Raw genomic sequence first — 4780 nt, forward strand, 5'->3', positions numbered from 1 at the left:
GGGCCGCGGCCCGGCTCCTAAAACGGCCCCCCCATCCCACGCAACCACTCGACCGCAGCTTCTAAAGTTCCGGGGAAGGGGAGTTCCTTCGAGACGGACACACCGCCTGTAACTCTCCAGCCCGGCAGGGAGAAACTATGATGCGGGGGGGGGTTTTATGTACTCGCAAAGGATTCTGGGAATTGTAGTGTTTTTTTTGTTTTTTTTTAGCTCATGGGTCGAAGTTGTGGCTTTAGAGCCCTACTGTTTGCAGAGGAAGGCAAATAAATCGGAAGAAACTGTTGGATATTGTGACTGCATGCAAGAGGATCTGGGAGGGAAAAGGTTAAGAGAATTCTCTCTCGCTGGGGTGCAGTTAGGATTGCCAAGTCTGGGTTGGAAAATACCTGGAGACTTTGGGGGTGGAGCCAGGAGAGGGCGGGGTTTGGGGAGGGGAGGGGCCTCAGCAGGGTACAAGGCCATAGAGTCCACCCTTCAAGGCAGCTATTTTCTCCAGGGGAGCTGATCTCTGTCAGCTGGAGATCTGTTGTAAAGGCGGGAGATCTCCAGGCCCCACCTGGAGGCTGGCAACCCTGGGTGCAGTTGGCAATCCCCCCCCCCCTTAGATGCTGAGCATTTTTGGCCCTTCAGGGCTCTTTTTGTAGCAGGAGCTCCTTTGCATATTAGGCGACACACCATGTTGCGTGAGATCCCCCCCCCCCCCCGATGCTGAGCATTTTTGGCCCTTGAGTGCCTTCGGTTTCATCTTCTGTTTCATCTCTTGTCTCTCTTATATGGGCTTGGAGCTACCTAGGGATGCCAGCCTTCAGGTGGGACCTGGGCATCCTCTGGAATTGCAACTCCTCTCCAGGCTAGAGAGATCAGATTCCCTGGAGAAAATGGATGCTTTGGAGGGTGGATTCTATGGCACTGTACCCCACTGAGGCCCCTGTCCTCCCCAGGCTCCACCTCCAAATCTCTAGGAGTTTCCTAACCCAGATGTAGCAACCCTACCTGTAGCAAGTTAACCTGTTTGAAGTTAATCTGCTCACAATAAGTTAAATGTACCTATGTGAACCTATCATGTAAGATGTGCTTCTGTTGAAAGAAGAATATAATTCCAAAGGAGGACTGGTTAGAAAAAGTAGCAGAGTGTAGTCTTCGGACAGCGCTGGCTCTTCGGCTTGGAAACGGAGATGAGCAGCGCCCCCTACAGTCCGATTCGACTAGCTTTTGAGCAGGGGAAACCTTTACCTTTACCTATTCACTTATGTAAACTGAACTGTTTATTACATCACCAAGTGTCTGATAAAATTTGGAAACTGGATTTTAAAAAAAATCTAGAATGAGAAGATGATTTTATATGACTGATGTTTATAACTGCTCTGTAATATGTATCCTGTATTTTAGTTCTTTGTTTGTATCAGCTTCAATGCGCCCTCTAAGCTGAGCAAAAATTCTACTTGGTGAGCTCCTGGCATTAAAGTTGTGAGCGAGCGATTTGGCCGCTGCATCAATTGGTTCGTTCTGGAGCCGACCTTCCCGAGCGGAGACAAAAATGTGTGAGCCAGAGGCTAAAAAACTGTGAGCTAGCTCACACTGACTCAGCTTAGAGGGAACACTGATCCGCTTTATTCCAGTTTTATTCTTTTTTTATCGACTCAAGCTTTATTAAAAAGGAAAGAAACGATGGCTGTCAACTGCGGGTTGGAAAATCCCTGGAGATTTGGGGGTGGAGCCTGGAGAGAGGAGGAACGTTAATTGGGTGTTATGCTACTACAGAGTCCACCTGCCCAAGAAACCACTTTCTGCAGGGAAACGAATCTCTGTAATCTGGAGATCAGCTGTAATTTTGGACGATCTCCTGGTACCACCTGAAGTTGGGAACCATAATAGATATCTACTGGTTCAGTCGCTGGCATCTTCACTTGAAAGGACCAGGTAGTAGGTAATGCGAAAGACCACCTGAGACCCTGGAGAGCTTCTGCCAGTCTGAGTAGCAGGGGTCATTTCCTGCAGGAGCGCACAGGAGCAGACCTCCGGCAGTAAAGAGCCCAGGGGGCGGGCACATGCAACAAGCCCTGCCCCCTTCTCCCAGCAGCCCCAGGCCATGAGGAGCAAGAAGCAGCCCTCCTTCTTTCCTTCTCTCCTTCTATCCCTTTCCCTCCTTCTTTCCTTCTCTCCCTCTTTCTTTCCCTCCTTTCCTTCTCTTTCTTTCTCTCCTTCCTTCCTTTCTGCAAAGATCTGTGCATTCCCTCCCCCAGCTAGCAATCCAAAACAGTCCAGTGGCACCTTTAAGGCCAAGTTTTATTCAGGTCCAAGCTCTCCCTCCTCTGTGAGGGCAGATCTGCACATTCTCTCCCCCCCCCAGGATCCTCACATTCCCCCCCCCCCCCAAATAGCTAGCAATCCAAAACAATCCAGTGGAGCCTGAGCGGTGGGTGTTGCCTTCTGACACACTTCCGGTGACGTCAGGGGGTGTGGCATATGCAAATGAGTTATGCTAATGAGTTATGCTAATGAGCTCCTGCACCTCTTTTTCTACGAAATGACCCCTGCTGAGTAGACAAGACTGACCTTGACAGGCCAAGTGTCTGTTTCAGTATAAGGCAGCTTCATGTGTTCCTACCGGACCTTCTGTCCCAAATACAAACATCCCTCCCCCACTCCCACCCTACGTCCATGCATACCAGAGGTGGCCAAACTTGCTTAATCTGAGAGCCAGATAGAATAAACGTCAGATGTTTGAGAGCTGCAAGACATGAACAAGTATTACATGTTTTTATTGGAAAATATGCAGATTTGTCTTTTTATTTGCATTAAACGAGACCACCGAAAATAATAACCAAAGCAGCAAAAGCAGATATTGATAATGATATTTATTTGTCCAATGCTGTTTGTTTGCTAATGATATTTAGCTTCCCCAGCCACCCTGAGGGGAGCTGCGCAATATGGGTGAAAGAGCCGCATGCGGCTCCCGAGCCACAGTTTGGCCACCTCTTTTTTTTTTTTAATACTTTGTCAGGACGGTAATACCATGCCCCTCCCGACTATGCAGGAGCAACCCCCATCAGCTATAGAGGTGTCAGAGATGGAAGCCAGCGGCCCTTTCCTGGAGGTGCGGGAACGCTGGCCATGCGATCAAAAAGGGGGAATCCCTCCAATAAAGGAGGCAGACAAGGGAAGGGCACCTAGTGGGTCGCTAGACAAGGTCCCGATAGATGGGAGAACGGTTGGCAACCTAGCAGTCCTGAGGGCGGAAGTCGGGGGGCTTGATTGGTGGCGTAGCTGCTTTAAGAGATGGGTGGTGGGAGAGCGCGGGGAAGATGACTTCAGTGTAAAAGAAATAAAAGAAATGCAGGTGGACTCGAGGAGGAATGATGGCACGGTCAGATGATGACTGAGGGGAATGAATTTAACTCGAAACTCACTAATCGGCCTCCCATGGTTAACCAGGAGTGAGTGTTAACTCCTGAGGACCATCACTGAGGGAAAACCGGCATCTGTTTCTTGCGAAGTCGTCACCCTGGAGCACCCCCACGACACATCCAATAATATTAACTTTTAAGATTACTTCTTTCTCTTCTCTATAAACCTTAAGTTAATCTTTTTTCAAATCACATTTGTTCCCTTGGGATAAGATATTAAATCAATTTCCATTAATTCCCGCATCTATACAATTTTCTTATTATTATTTTTTAAAGATGTTTTATCATTTAACGTTTACTATTTACCTACTTACAATTTAGGTCAAAATTATTATAGTATAAACCTACTATAGTACTTATAATTAAATTTACTCTATACATATAATGGTATAAATATATTTTTCCATTATTTCTTAACTACCAAAATTCCAATAATAGTTTACCGTTAAATAAACCCTCTGCCTTACTCATATCAAATCCTTTCAACACTCTTAAATTTATACCCATTCATTATTTCATATGCTCTGAGAGCACAATACTCAATTCTCTCCATTATACATCTTTCAAAAAACACAAGTGAAACTGGCGAAGACCAAAAACGCATTAAGGACAATGATAAAAAGGGGGGGGGGAGAACCAACATAATTTTGGTAAACGCTTTTACCCTACTCAGATCAGTTCATTCCACCACCCTTAAATTCATATCCTCACACACTTAACATTACATTCTAGTAAATAAACGTCTAATTATTCCAATCTGTTCATTTCATTATAAATCATAATTACATCTGCCTTCCGTCTTGTTTTTACTTATACGTGGGGGGGTTTTCCCCTCTGTTTTTTGGATTACAAGCAACGAAGTGGGAAATATTTTGGAATTGAAAGTGCATGCATCTTTAAGGAAATTGTGTAAATACCCTGGAAACGCCCTGAAAACGAGTAGCGCAAAGTGGAAAAACAAAGCGGCCAGAAAGTGAGAAAAGAAAGCTAAGTGCTACATATCTACTCTTTTTTTTATTCGGGGCAATATATGTTGATCTCTTGGGAAAGGATTTATATGAGGACTGTGATTGTGGGGACATGGTGTCTGTGGGGGGAAATGAGTTGGAGGAGTCACTGGACGAAAATATGTTAGTGACAGAAATGACAGTGGAACAGTTTTCCTAAAAGAAGGAATACAAAAGGCTAAAAGAAGGAATACAAAAGGGGATAGAACAAGCATTTGCAAACTTATATGAAACCCCTATTGTAACAGAGAGAATTGAAAACTTGGAACCACAGACACAGAATCAGGAAGAGATTTCTGGGTGTCAACAAGGAAAGGAGGACATAGAGTTGTTATGCTTTCAAAACCCAAGACATGGGGAAAAAAT

Source organism: Gekko japonicus, unplaced genomic scaffold (assembly GCF_001447785.1).
Source record: "Gekko japonicus isolate JY-2015 unplaced genomic scaffold, Gekko_japonicus_V1.1 scaffold2029, whole genome shotgun sequence".
In the NCBI taxonomy this organism is placed as follows: domain Eukaryota; kingdom Metazoa; phylum Chordata; class Lepidosauria; order Squamata; family Gekkonidae; genus Gekko; species Gekko japonicus.